Source organism: Scyliorhinus canicula, chromosome 1 (genome assembly GCF_902713615.1).
Source record: "Scyliorhinus canicula chromosome 1, sScyCan1.1, whole genome shotgun sequence".
In the NCBI taxonomy this organism is placed as follows: domain Eukaryota; kingdom Metazoa; phylum Chordata; class Chondrichthyes; order Carcharhiniformes; family Scyliorhinidae; genus Scyliorhinus; species Scyliorhinus canicula.
The window spans coordinates 174,472,067-174,487,180 of record NC_052146.1 but is presented as its reverse complement, the minus strand read 5'-3'; the positions used below and the strand labels follow the sequence as shown (position 1 = coordinate 174,487,180).

Genomic DNA, 15,114 nt, shown 5'->3' with positions numbered 1-15,114 from the left:
TTCCAGTCAATTCAGATTTCAGTGACCTTAAAAAGTGATTCTAAGACACAATCTACAGCAGTCAGCATAAAGTTTAACAAACATGTTTTCCTAACTCGACCAGAGGTCCAGACACATCTATTGGGGTCTGGCAGCAAGTAGGAAGGGATCCATAGAAAACTGTAGGGTAGGGGACATTTACTCTACCTGGATGCACAAATGTAACTTGTTTAATGTAAAAATTTAAAACAGACATGGTACAATATAAGCATCATTCTTACCTACGACACTACATTTTGTATGAATGTCATCTGATTCTTTACATTGGGAGAGTCAGCTCCAGAGGTCTCCTGTCGTCAATAAACAAAATAATTCTGTACCCAAGACTCCTCCAATTATTTCAGGAAAAAAGAAAAGAAAAACCACAACAGCCTATACTGCATGGATGAAACTTCCACAATAGTATCTGAAAGTTATTCAACTGTGGAGTAACACGGCGATTGATCCTATCCTCACCCAAACATAATGGGGCTGATTTTCCTACACTTAAAATACATTATACAGCAGACACAAGCTGGAAACAAAAGTGAAGGTCTGCACAATCAGGTCTTTGCCCCTTTTGGAGATAACTCAAATTTCTCAAGGGTCAGGCTGCAAAAAAAAAAAAGGGCAACACCAATTAATTTCTTTATAAAAATCCTGCTAGATGCAGTTAGAAAGAAATTATGAAAAGGAAACCAGATAAGCCATGCTGCCAATGATGGGATGACCTCAAGGCACCTGGTGCGACTGGAGAGAAGGATAACCCCAGGTTAAAGAGGTGTGAATTGTCTCAAGCCAGGACAGTTGGAAGGATTTTGTTGTGTGTGGAATCAGAGGAGATAGGGGAAGCGTTAAATGGATATTTTTCATCAGTGTTTACACTGGAGAAAGACAATGTTGTCGAGGAGAATACTCAGGTTCAGTCGACCAGGCTAGATGGAATTGGGGTTCAAAAGGAGGAGGTGTTAGCAATTTTGGAAAATGTCAAAATAGATAAGTCCCCATGGCCAGATGGGATTTATCCTAGGATTCTCTGGGAAGCCAGGGAGGAGATTGCAGAGCCTTTGTCCTTGATCTTTATGTCGTCTTTGTCGACAGGAATAGTGCCGGAAGACTGGAGGATAGCAAATGTTGTCCCCTTGTTCAAGAAGGGGAGTAGAGACAACCCTGGTAATTATAGACCTGTGAGCCTTACTTCGGTTGTGGGTAAAATGTTGGAAAAGGTTATAAGAGATAGGGTTTATAATCATCTTGAAAAGAACAGGTTGATTAGCGATAGTCAACACGGTTTTGTGAAGGGTAGGTCATGCCTCACAAACCTTATTGAGTTTTTTGAGAAGGTGACCAAACAGGTGGATGAAGGTAAAGCGGTTGATGTGGTGTATATGGATTTTAGTAAGGCGTTTGATAAGGTTCCCCACGGTAGGCTATTGCAGAAAATAAGGAAGTATGGGATTGAAGGTGATTTAGCGGTTTGGATCAGTAATTGGCTAGCTGAAAGAAGACAGAGGGTGGTGGTTGATGGCAAATGTTCATCCTGGAGTTGTTACTAGTGGTGTACCGCAAGGATCTGTTTTGGGGCCACTGCTGGGTGTCATTTTTATAAATGAGCTGGAAGAGGGTGTAGAAGGATGGGTTAGTAAATTTGCAGATGACACGAAGGTCGGTGGAGTTGTGGATAGTGCTGAAGGATGTTATAGGATACAGAGGGACATAGATAAGCTGCAGAGCTGGGCTGAGAGGTGACAGATGGAGTTTAATGCGGAAAAGTGTGAGGTGGCTCACTTTGGAAGGAGTAACAGGAATGTAGAGTACTGGGCTAATGGCAAGATTCTTGGTAGTGTAGATGAACAGAGAGATCTCGGCGTCCAGGTACATAAATCCCTGAAAGTTGCCACCCAGGTTAATAGGGCTGTTAAGAAGGCATATGGTGTGCTAGCCTTTATCAGCAGGGGGATTGAGTTTCGGAGCCACAAGGTCATGCTGCAGCTGTATATAACTCTGGTGCGGCCGCACCTGGAGTACTGCGTGCAGTTCTGGTCACCACATTATAGGAAGGATGTGGAAGCTTTGGAAAAGGTTCAGAGGAGATTTACTAGGATGTTGCCTGGTATGGAGGAAAGGTCTTACGAGGAAAGGCTCAGGGGCTTGAAGTTGTTTTCGTTAGAGAGGAGAAGGCTGAGAGATGACTTAATAGAGACATATAAGATAGTCAGAGGGTTAGATAGGGTGGACAGTGAGAGTCTTTTTCCTCGGATGGTGATGACCAACATGAGGGGACATAGCTTTAAATTGAGGGGTGGTAGATATAGGACAGATGTCAGAGGCAGTTTCTTAGAGAGTAGTAGGGGTGTGGAACGCCCTGCCTGCAACAGTAGTAGACTCGCCAACTTTAAGGGCATTTAAGTGGTCACTGGATAGACATATGGATGAAAATGGAATAGTGTAGGTCAGATAGGCTTCAGATGGTTTCACAGGTCGGCGCAACATCGAGGGCCGAAGGGCCCGTACTGCGCTGTAATGTTCTATGTTCTATAAGCCCAGGCCAAATGGTGGGGTGTTAAATGTAGTTAGACATGAATCCAAGATCCTGGATAATGCTGTACTCATGTGTGCGGAACTTGGTTCTAAGTTGCTGCTTGGCGATTCTGCGTTGTCACGCATCCTGAAGGCCGCCTTGGAGAACGCTTACCCGAAGATCAGAGGCTAAATGCCCTTGACTGCTGAAGTGTTCCTAGACTGGAAGGGAACATTCTTGCCTGGTGATTGTCACGCAGTGTCCGTTCATCCACTGTCGCAGCGTCTGCATGGCCTCGCCAATGTGTACCATGCCTCAGGACATCCTTTCCTGCAGTGTTGGCCGAGTCACACGAATATGTACCATGTACCTGATAGGTGGTGTTCTCACATGTAATGGTGGCATCCATGTTGATCGATGATCTGGCACGGCTTGCAGAGGTTGCCATGGCAGGGTTGTGTGGTGTCGTGGTCTCTGTTCTCCTAAAGGCTGGGCAGCTTGCTGCGATGGTTTGTTTGAGGTTGCGCAGTTGGTTGAAGGCAAGTAGTGGGGGGGGGGGGGGGGGGGGGGGTGCGGATGGCCTTGGCAAGATTTTAGACTTCATCGATGATTCATAAATGTCTCACTACATTTAACCTCCTACCATCTGGCCTGGGCTTGCAAAATCCTTTCAACTGTCCTGTTTTGAGACAATTCACACCTCTTTAACCTGTGATTATCCCTCTCTCCAGTCGCACCATCTGGACTGCAAAGACTCGCATTCAAAGCATCATCTTGCATCATTGGCTTTGTCTTTATATGCCGTGTTTGTGTAATCCACCCCTTCATTCACCCGATGAAAGAGCTGCGCTCTGAAAGCTAGAGATTCCAAATAAACCTGTTGGATTTTAATCTGTTGCAAGATTTCTCACTTGGGCCCACCCCAGTCCAATGCCGGCATCTCCACATCACTGTTAGTGCAAAACAACAAAGATTTTTTGATAGATTAAGGGAATAGGAAAAGGATTTCAATGTAGTCAACTGTGAGGTAATCCATTTTGGACATGGAAACGGTAGAATAGGATGCTTTCTAACTGGTGCAAAGCTAGCAACAGAGGAGGACAAAATAAAATTGGGATGCCCAGGTGCACACAACATCAAAATGTCATGAACACGTTCAGACAACAATCAAAAAAACAAATGGAACGCTGTCTTTTACACGCAGCGGATAGAATGAAACCGAGTGGAAGTCATACTGCAGCTAAACCCCGGTTAGACCACGCGTGGAGTACTCTGGGCACCAGCCTAAGGAAGGATCTATACTTGGCAGCAGTGCAGTGTCGATTTACCGGAATGATACCTGAACTCCAAGGATTAAACTACAATGAGCAAATAAACAAACTAGTATTGTATTCCCTGGAATTTAGAAGGGTTACTTGAACAAAGTTTTTAATATGTTATTGGAAACATAGGGTGAATTGTGAGAAATCGTTTCCATTTGTTGGGAAGTACAGGACTAAAAGGCATTGTCTAAAAAAATTAAAACCACACCTTTCAGGAGTGAAATTAGGAAATACAGACAAAAGGATGGCAGAAGTAGGAAACCTTATTCCGTCAACTGTAATCGATACTAAATAAATTATTGAAAGCGAGATGTGATGGATACTTCTGTTAACCAAAGAGGCGAAAGTAGGTATATGGAGTTAGGTCTCAATCAGCTATTAACTGATTGAATGACTGGGTTACATGGCCCATTCTCATTCCTATACTTTCTCTGGCCTCGTGTCCCAATCATTAATATTCATGTTGAAAATAAGCAGTTTTAGAACAAACTCACGGAACACAGCGATCCCATTCCGACAATTGTAATTACTTCAATTCTGGCCTTTTGCAAACCTCCGCTTTCTATTGTTCCACCATTGGAAGCTGTGCCATATCCATGGAGCACGTTTAATGGCCACATTGCGCTTAAGTGAGAACGCGACAAGGCCGTTAAATCGCAGGAAGGGCCAAAATCAAGAACACCGCTTGACACCAATCTGTTTGAGATCTAACCAGCCTGCTCCCAATGGCAAAGTCAGCTGGCTGCCTACCTCATGCTTGGCCTTTGATGCTCCTGGTGGGAGTCCTCCTGGGGTTGGAGGGTCCCGGTGCACTTGCCAGCGGCACATGCCCCACCGTGCCACCCTGTTCCGGGTGCTGACTCTGAGATGCGCTGTTTTCAGGGAGTGTGGGTCTTGGGGGAGCTGGTGGACACTGTCGCCACTCGTAGGGTTGCTCCAGGTTGGCATCCAGCACCCCCTCCTCCCGGTCGGTGCCCATAGGTCTCTGGGGTTCGCCTTGGGACGGAGGGATCAAGCCCTGGCCGCCCCTGCATAATCTGGGTCTGCCAGCCCTGGTTGCACCCTAATGTCTGTAGCATAGTGTTGGCGCCCTCAGCGATGCTCCACAGTGATTGGGACATGCACTGGAGAGTCCCAGCATTCCCCACCTGCGACTGGGACAAGCTTCACATTGCTTCGGCTATGCCTACCCGAGACTGGGACATGTCTCACAGCACCTCAGCTCTGCCCAAGAAATTGGGAGACCTCCCTCAGCAACTGGGACGTGCTCTGGAGAGCCTCAGCAACGCCCACCTGAGACTGGGATATGGCCCGCAGCGCCTCATCAAGGTCCACCTGGTACTGGGTCATATCCCCAGTGACTGGGACATGTTGTCGTGGCACTCAGCCATGACTGTCACCAACTGAGCTACTCCTTGGGCACCTCCACTCCATCAGGCTCTCCACTGCTACACCACCCTAGCAGTGTTGGCCGCACCTTATCGACCGTATCAGCTCCAGGTAAACTTGGTCCAGTGGCTCAGCATCTGACTGGGACCCAGCCGGGTGCTGGGATCCAGTAGACCTCCGATTGCTGTCTTGCCTGGGCATTCCTGATTCCACCTGATGTGCATCGGCAACTGTGTGGTGCTCACCAGAATGTGCCCCAGAAGCCTGTCCACCACTGTCGCCCACCAAGGTGTGTATCTCTGCACTAGTGGAGGGTGGGGATGATAGCTTTGCCGTGAATAGGGTAGCGTCCTCAGAGGAGGTGGGGACGGAGGACGGATCACACCAGACAGGCCTGCACAATCTGATGAGGATCCTGTGGAAGAATGGACATGCGGTCAGTGGGAGGGGTGGGTCAATCTGTATGGCAGTAACAACTCACATGAGACAGGTCATCTGGGTGGGGGCCGGTGGATCCTCACCTCTGCAGCATGCCAACCTCCATGTTGCTGACAGATCTGTCCTCTGCCACTCCCGTGATCCCCAGTGCCCATTCCTCATGGGGGCTGAAGACTCTGATGTCTGGCACCCTGCTGCCCATCTGGGCCCTCTCCAATCTGTTGTGTTCCCGCAGAAGAAGTTGGCCCACAAGAGGGGGCATCGTAAACCGCACACATCGTTCATTGCGGAGGTGTGGATGGGAGAGATAGGGCGTTGGCAGGGCTAAGGGACAATGGGGGGGGGGGGGGGGAACAGCACGGCAACACTGCTGGACATGGGTAGGCTGGGGCACGGAATGGTGCTGGGTGGGGGCAGTGCCAGGCACATTCTCTTGGGGAGGGGGGGTCAGGTGCCAACCCAATTGTGCGGCCCAGTCGTGGTCATTGACATACTTACGAAACTGGGTGTGGATCCTCCTTGTGATGCGCACCGAGCTGATTGCTGCTGCCACTTCCTTCCAGGCGGCACTGGCTGCCTAGTGGCCGAGTCACAGAGACCCTCTACCGCATCCAACAATCTGCCCAGGTTGGCATCCCCAAATCAAGGGCTGGTCTCCTCGATGTCATGGCTGCGAGATGAGTGGGATTCGCTGTGCAGCAGTGGTTTAAGTGCAGCTCTCCTTGGTTAACAAGGGATTGGCAAGTATGGTCCTGTCGAATCAGCTGGCAGGACCATCGTTTGCGGAATGAAGCTTGTGAGGCCTCGTTAAGTGGACCAATTGACTGTTTATAGCGGTGACAGCCTCACTGGTCTGAGCGCCGGGTAGCTCACAGCAGCTCCTGCTTGTTACCGCACTTAAGAAACTTTTTGGCTAAATTACGCCCACCATCTCTTAAGTTTGGCAAGCATGATCTTCTTTTTAAAATCCATGTTGCCCACTTATACTTATTTTCTCTTCATCTACATACTCGAGCTGTTTCACTTTTAGTTAACTCCAAAATGTTCTCCATCATTGTTAAATTAATTTCCCTGCAATTATCCAGGTTAGCTGTTAGTTCAGTTTCCTTTTAACCGTATAGATTATATTGGCTACTCTCCAGTCTTCCATCACATATTCACTGGGAAAAGTTCTATGGTCTTTACTATTTTTTTCTCCCATTTCCTTTAAGATTCTTGGAAATATCCAGTCAAGTCCCACCATTTTGTGCTCCTTTAACTTCTTGAGTACCCAATTCATTTTTCCAATCAAGGCGCAATTTAGTGTGGCCAATCCAACTACCCTGCACATCTTTGGGTTGTGGGGTCGAAACCCACACAAACACGGGGAGAATGTGCAAACTCCACATGGACAGTGACCCAAAGCCGGGATTGAACCTGGGACCTCGGTGCCGTGAGACAGCAGCACTAACCACTGCGCCACCATGCTGCCCGAGCGTGCTCCTTTAACTTAACCCCTTCAACTTTTATTTTATTTTTGACATCTCATTTCATCAACCAATGAAGGTTGGATCTTCTCTCGAATATTCTTTTCTTCTGTAATTACTGAAGTGAAATACTTGTCGCAAAAGCAAGAGTTGTCAATTTGAACTAAATACAGAAAGGTTCTGGAAATATTCAGGTCAGGCAGAATCTACGGAGAAATAGCTTTTGAATTTCTTTTCTAATCACATATCCTGCCAGACGTCCTCATTTCCAACATATTCTGAAACACTAATCCTCAAACTTACTGTGCTCTCCACTGAGAAGGTCCCGTCTTATGTTTACTGCTTACCCTTTTGTAGAATACTTGCCTGATTATCTTGATTTTGTTCTGTGCTCATTCTTGTTGCTTTCCAAGTTTTAACATAATTTCCTTTTCTAATTTATGCCTGTTTAAATAAAGTCAAGGATCCCATACACTTTTGTTTAAAAGCAGCCTTCTCAACTTCGGTCATTGTCAGACATTTGTACAGGTACTCACAGGTCACTCCATTCCTGCATCCCATAATTTGTGCTGCCTCCCTCCATTCTTCTTACCAAAATGCACCATTTCCCAATTGTGTTAAATTTCATGTGCCATGTGCCTTCTATTTCGCTGTCTGTCATCCTGAAGTTGGTTACTATTTTCCTCATTGTTTATTATAGTTCAGAGTTTTGTATCATCAGTAAATGTTGAAAGTTATGTCCTGCACACCCAGGTTCAAATCATTAATACCGATCATAGAATCTACAGTGCAGAAGGATGCCATTCAGCCCATCGAGTCTGCATCGGCCCTTGGAAAGAGCACCCTACCCAAACCCATCCCCTCCACCCTATCCCCGTAACCCAGCAACCCCACCCAATCTTTTTTGGATCAAAAAGAGCAGCAATCCCAGTAACAAACCCTGGGAAAATCTAGACTTGTATTTTTTTTCATCTTTAATCTGAAAGAGGCTCTACATTCTCTCCAGAAGCCAATTTTGTATCCATACTGGCACCACTTCTAATTTACTCTGCAAGCTTGAAGCCCACTTCATCCAGCAATTTCAACCATTGAGGTTTATCCAGCCAGATCCTTCTATTTTCTCCTCTTTTAGCTTAACTAATTTCATTTCTACGTAATTTATTTAATCTCCCTTCTCACCAATTCAGGACTTGCCTCCTCCCAAAGACCTCTATCTTTTATAAACACTGAAGCAAAGAATTTGTTGTAATAACGAGTGTCCAATCATTTTGTTTTCCAATTAAGGGGCAATTTAGCACGGCCAATCCGCCTACCCTGCATATTTTTGGGTTGTGGGGGTGAAACCCACGCAGACACGAGGAGAATGTGCAAACTCCACACTAACAGTGACCCAATGCCGGGATTGAAACCGGGTCTTCAGAGCCGTAGGCAGCAGTGCTAACCAGTGCGCCACCTTGTTGTAATAAATTATAATTACAAATTTCTGCTCATCGTGTACTAACTCGCTATCCTCTACCTTCCATCAGCCTCTCCACTTATGGACCCTCAACATTTAATAATTTCTTCCTTTAAACTGATAAATTTGTGGAACACTATCCTTTTCTACAATGTTTGTGATTCTCTTGTCTTAGTCCGTCCTGGCTGTCCTCATCTTGTTATTAACTTCATTCCTCGTCTCATTCACTAATTATTAATCTTATTTTTAAGTCATGCTTACTCTCTTCTTCAGTTTTGATTTCCAGTCTCTCCTTTAAATCGAGAGCATTCTGAAGTCATCTCCTTTTTGCTTCAAATTTTATCTAACCTGCAACGTTAGTTTTTTTTTTAATTAAAAAAATTCCATTGTTGATCAATAATCCTGTATTCATCTCTCATTTCACTTGCCTCAGCTAGTTCATTCATCTTTCTAAATTCTGGCATTTCTTGTTTTTATAATAACCTTTTCCTCCATTTTCCAATAGGACCTTAATCACATCATATTGTGGTCACCTCATTTAACTCCTCTGCCAGATGCATTTCATGAATCAAAAATGCTGTAACATTGAAAATGACATACACCTCTCAACCTGCCCACCATAGTATCTGAAATAGCATTTTGAAAGGCCTTAGTGTTTTTTAAATCTGATTACCCTATATGACATATTCCAAACACATTACTTGTGAAAAGAAATTGTGAAATCGGTATCATAAGAAACCTTTATTATGCTGTTATCTTATTTCCATTGTGCCCTCTCATTTTCTTTTATTTTTCTAGTATAGTTCAGTCTGGCCCTTCCCTCTCCAGTTACTGCTTTCTTTACAGAATGCAAAGTTCTATTTTTTTTCATCATTCTTCAAAACTCACTCATTCCCGTTATATTTGGCAGTCTGTTCGCTCATCATGTCCCTCCTTCTCACAATCCTTATCTTTCCTTTATTACTTACCTAATCTCTTTGTCTCCTGCCCAGACTCCTTTTGTTTAAAGGCCTGGATCTTCCTGTTTGTTTGTTCTTAAATTACTTTTCTTCCTTGTTGCTAGTTGTTCTTCACAGCTACTGCAAAATCAGCACTCGTAATCTGCAGCATCTGTATGTCGTGTTTTCCTTCTGGCTGCTTTTGTATCCTGATGTTCTAGCTGACATCCAAACCCTGTGGGTTTTTTTTTTGTTTAACCCAGGAAGTGATTTGTTCCTTTTTTTGGCCCCTCCTTCTGCTGCCTGATTTTTGCAACTGAGTCTGAGAGTCCGTAAATAAGATTGCAATTTAACACACATTCCACTTTGCACATATTATACATTTGCAATAAATGTACAGAAAATAGATTTCTCCACATTTTGGCCTCTCCATTTTTACCTTTTCTCCACATCTCAGATGGCCCATCTAATTGTCAACCCTCCAGGTCTGTTTTGGACATTCAAGGATTAAAAGTTTAATCTCAATACTGCCCCAACCAGGGGACATTAAAAATGATTGCCCATTTTGTTTTTCATATTATTTGATCACTTTTCGATTATTAGTTATAAAATTATTGGAGATGGGAAATAAAGGCTATTTTACCAACAGCTAAAAATCAGCTGATTGTGTCACAAAGTTTGCTTGCTTTTGTGGGCGAGGAAGCTGGTGCACTGTGGAAATGGGCACGTCAGGTGAACAATGTCAGGCCCTGGACATGTGGTGAAACTTGCGAAAAATAATTTCAACCAGAGGTGGCAACCCTACCCACCTTGATAAGCAAAGCCTTAAATTTCCAATTTAAAGTACTGGATGTGCAATGGGTTAGACACTTTCATCTACGGCTTAGGGGCTTAAATTCAAATGTATGTGGCTGAAGGGGTGAAGGTCTCTTTCTGCCAAAAATAAGGTTGAAGAAGTTTAAATCAAGTGGGTGCAAATTTGGGAGCAGATTTTGAATGAGCTGAAGTATATCCAGGGTGATGGTTGGGAGACTGCCCAAAAGAGCTTAAAAATTCTGTCAAAGTGAGAAAAAAGAATGAAGATTCCTGCAGAGATGAGCTGGGCAGAAGTAGAGACAGCTGATGCATAAAGGTAGAAGTAGTCTTTGTGACCTAGAAGATATGGGATCGATAGCCCACCTCTGGTTCAAATTGAATTTTAAGGTCAAAAACAGTTGCAATGGCTTGAGTGCACAAAGAGAACCATTGCAAGCGAAACTCTGGCTATGATTAGAATCTGACCTAGTTCGCAAGGCTTGCATCCCATGAAAGATATATATATTTTTAAAATTCAAAGCAGTCCCACCTAGCTGCACGACAGTGTAGAAGTATTGGAGGAGATGGTGCGGTTAACTATGTACAATCTGAGGCAGTGGATGAGTCGAGAGGTAGACTCGGTGTGTGGTATAAAGATTACAGCAGGGAATAAAAACTATTTACTCAGTCTTTCAAGTGTTTAACCGGAGGAACTTGCAATTCGTCTGGGAACAGACGTCAGACCATTTGGCTGAACACATGCAGAAGGGTCGAGAGAGATTATGGAGAGGTAAAACTGGATGTCAGTGTACATGTGGAGCCTGAAAGGGGGCCATGAATGCATCCATGGTCATAAAAGAACAAAATAAAAAAACATTCCCAAAAGATAAAACAGGATAAAGCAAAGTTATAGAGTTTTCTGAATAGAGAGACTAAAACTGAAAACTCTTAGAGGAGATACATGATGGGGACAGTAATGAGAAATACAGAAAGTGCAGTAGAGATAAAAGGGAGAATAGAAGGGATAAAAGAGACTTTCAAAAAGGGAATATAAAAACATAATTTAAAACACGAAGTAAAAGAATGGTTAACAAGTGAAGGCGAAGCAGGAAGTCCAATTATGAAGGAAATATTAAATTGGAATTTTTCTTTACAAATGATAGTGGAAATTTACACACCACCTTTAACATATTAAACATGCCACAGCTCTTTATTGGAGCATTATGAAACAAAATATTAACCAAGGCATGTATGTAAGTCAGATGAGCATTAGCTTGGCCAAAAAAAGTGGGTTTTAAGGAATGGTTGAAAGGAGGAAAGCAAGGTAAAAAGGCAGAGAGATGTAGGGAGGGATTTCCAGAACTTCGGATGGAAACAACTGAAGACACAACCACCAAAGGTGGAGCTATTCAAATTGGGGATGTTCAAGAGACAGAATTAGAGTGCAGATACCGCGGCGGGTTTTTGGGCCGCAGATTACAGAGATATGAAAGGGTGAGATCATAGAAGGATCTCTAAACAAGGATAATAAAAGTAAAATGATGCTGGACTACGGGCCAACATAGGTTAGTGAGTGCAGGAGGGTATCAGACACCCTCCCTTCCCTTATATCGTCCTCCGACAACAACTTGTCCTGCAACTTCAAAGGCAGCAACCCCGTGAAGGACGGAACCTCTCTCTTCACGAAGTCCCTCACCTGCAGGTACCTAAAGCCATTCCCTGTGGGCAACTCATACAATTTCTCCAACTCCTCCAGCCCTGCAAACCTGCTCGCAATAAACAAGCCCCTAAAGTACTCTATCCCCACCTGTCACCACCCCCGGAACCTCTAATCCAGCCCTGCCCGCACAGACCTATGGTTGTCGCATATCTGCACCCACAATGACATGCCCTCCTGCCCAAAATGTTGTCTGCACTGGCTCCGCACCTGTAATGCTGAAACCACCACTGGGCTCACAAAGTAATTGATCGGCGAGAACTGAAGGAGTGCCAACAACAGTGCCCTCAAACACGTCTCCCTACACGATGCCACATCCATACGCTCCCATACAAAGGTCTCATCCACAGCCCATTTCCTACCATCGCCGTCCAATAATTCCGCCTGGGTCACCCGCCCCCCCCGCCAAAAACACGCACGAACCCAGATCCTAAAATTATCCCAAGGTTTGGGTAGTTCTGGGACACAAAGAACCTGGGCAGCACCGTTGTTTTCAGTCTGCACGCGGATAGCAGCAAATCCCACTTCATTCCCTCTACCAATCGTGCCAAGTTCAAATTGTGTAGCTGGGCCCAGCGCTGCACCACTTGGATTCCTAAATACCTAAAACTCGCTCCCACCATCATGAGCGGCAACCCAGCTTACCTCCTGTCTTTCCCTCTAGCATTGATCGGGAACACCTCTCTATTTCCCACCGGCCAAATTCCGTCAAAATTGCCATAATCCCTCCAACTCTGCTCACTGGGTCACAGAGGCTCGGCACCACACCGCAGGCCCCCCCCCCCCCCCCCCCATAATCCCGTTCCAATCCCTCGACGCCCTCAGCGCCATTGCCAACTGCTTTATTGCCAAGGCGAGAAGCAACGGGGAGAGCGGACACCCTGGGCTCATCCCACGATGATACCCAAAGTACCCTGAACTCATCCGGTTAGTCCGAACACTCGCCACCAGCGGCCTGTACAACGTCCACAAATCCCTGCCCAAACCCAAACTGCCCCAGTACCTCCAAGAAATACACCCACTCCAGCCGATCAAAGGCCTTCTCCGCATCCATTGCCACCACTACTTCTACCGCCTGCCCCTCCTAAGGCATCATAATTACATTACGTAGCCTATGCACATTCGCCGACAACTGCCTTTCCCTTCACAAATCTCATCTGGTCCTCCCCCATCACCCCAGGCACACGATCCTCAATATGCAATGCTAGCACCTTCCCCAACAACTTTTCATCGATGTTCAGCAGCAATATCGGGCGGTATGACCCATATGGCTCTGGATCCTGATCTTTCTTTAAGATCAGGGAGATGGACGCCTGCGACAATGTGAAAGAGCTCCCCCTTCCAACGCCTCACCAACAATGGCCCCAGTTCTGCACCAAATTTCTTATAAAACTCTACAGGGAACCCGTCCAGCCCCGGGGTCTTTCATGCCTGCATCACGCTCATGACATCCATCTTAACCCAAGCGAAGCCCCCAGCCCCTGCACCCTATCCCCTTCCACCGTAGGAAACTCTATTCCAGGAACCACCACACCCCCTCCTCCCCAGTCAGCGGCTCCAACTCGTACAGCCTAGTGAAAGAGCTCTCAAAGGTCCCATTCACCCCCTTTAAAGCCGTCACCACCTTACCCCTCTGGTCCCTCACCCTACTAATCTCCTTTGCCACTGCCGGTTTCCTCGGCTGCTGGGCGAGATTGCGGCTCGCCTTTTCCCCGTACTCATACACTGCTGCTCTGGCTGTCCTCAACTGCACCATTGCCTTCCCCCTGAACACTAACCCAAACTCCACCTGGAGCCTCTGCTTCTCCTTTAACAACCCCATCTCCAACACTACTCTCGTGAACCTCCTCTACCAGCCTCGTCCTCTCCTCACGCTCTACGCACTCCGTATGAGCCCGAAAAGAAATAAATTGCCCCCTAACTACTTTAAGTGCCTGCCACAGCATGGTGTCTGTGACCTCCGACGTACTCGACAGCAGCCCTCACCCGCTCACAGATCCCCTCATCCACCAGCAGCGCCACATCCAACCTCCACTGTGGCCGTTGGTCCTCCCTCTGCATCACCCACAAATCCACTCAGTATCCATGGTCGGAAACCACAATCACACGGGTACTCCGAATCAGCCAACCCCATCTTGGAATCATAGAATCCCTACAGTGCAGGAGGCCATTTGGCCCATCGCGTCAGTACTGACCTGCTGAAAGAGCACCCTACCATGGCCACTTCCTCTGCCCTAACCCCGTAACCTTTGGACACTAATGGGCAATTTAACATGGCCAATCCACCTAACCAGCACATCTTTGGACTGTGCGAGGAAACCACAGACACGGGGAGAACATAGAAACACCACACAGACAGTCACTAGAGGCCGGAATCGAACCCGGGTCCCTAGCGCTGTGAGGCAGCAGCGCCAACCACTGTGCCACCCGATATGCAGGCCTGGAGTCAACAGGCAGCGACAGAATCACCTCAGGTGAATTCTCAGCACGTTTCTGCAACCCATCGCACCGACCCAGTCCGCTGCTTTTATGCTTGTCCATAACAAAAAAAGCTGATCCGGGAATACACCCGGTGCACATGGGAGAAGTTTGAAAACTCCTTCACCCTCGACCTCCCAAACTTCCAAGAGTCCACCGCTTCATCCCCCAGGTGCTTCATGAACCCCCTCAACTCTCTCATGAACTCCCTCAATTCTCTCGCCACCGCCGACACCACCACCCCTCTCATCTTCATGTCTAACCTAGAGTAGAACACCTGTACCACCCATCCCTTCCCCAGCCTCATCTGATCCCCCAACTCCTGGTGCGTCTCCTGCACGAACACACCGTCCACAGCAATTGGGTACTCTAAATTTCTATATTACAAAAAACACAATGTCTGCCTTCAGGCTCCTCAGATGCCTGAAAGCACGCGGCTGTTTAACCAGCCCATTAAATCCTCGCATGTTCCACGTGACCAGCCTGATCGGGGGACTCCACGCCATCAGCCATATCCCTTTTTAAGGTACGTCCGGCCGGTGTCAGATGCCCCTCCAGGCCCGCCTGCAGATGTCT

General features: G+C 46.4%; 1 protein-coding gene across 5 annotated transcripts in view; it reads right to left on the bottom strand.

Annotated features, from left to right (window-relative positions):
- LOC119969388 (zinc finger protein OZF-like) overlaps nucleotides 1–15,114 on the bottom strand; it is an 89,526-nt gene that overhangs the window by 10,267 nt on the left and 64,145 nt on the right. Inside the window, exon 1 of one of the 5 annotated variants that reach the window (XM_038802977.1) lies at nucleotides 9,579–10,662. The exons of the other annotated variants lie outside the window; for them this stretch is intronic. The gene's annotated coding sequence lies outside the window, so the exon portion shown is untranslated. Of the gene's footprint in view, nucleotides 1–9,578; nucleotides 10,663–15,114 lie in introns of those variants that run through there. 5 annotated transcript variants of the gene reach the window in all.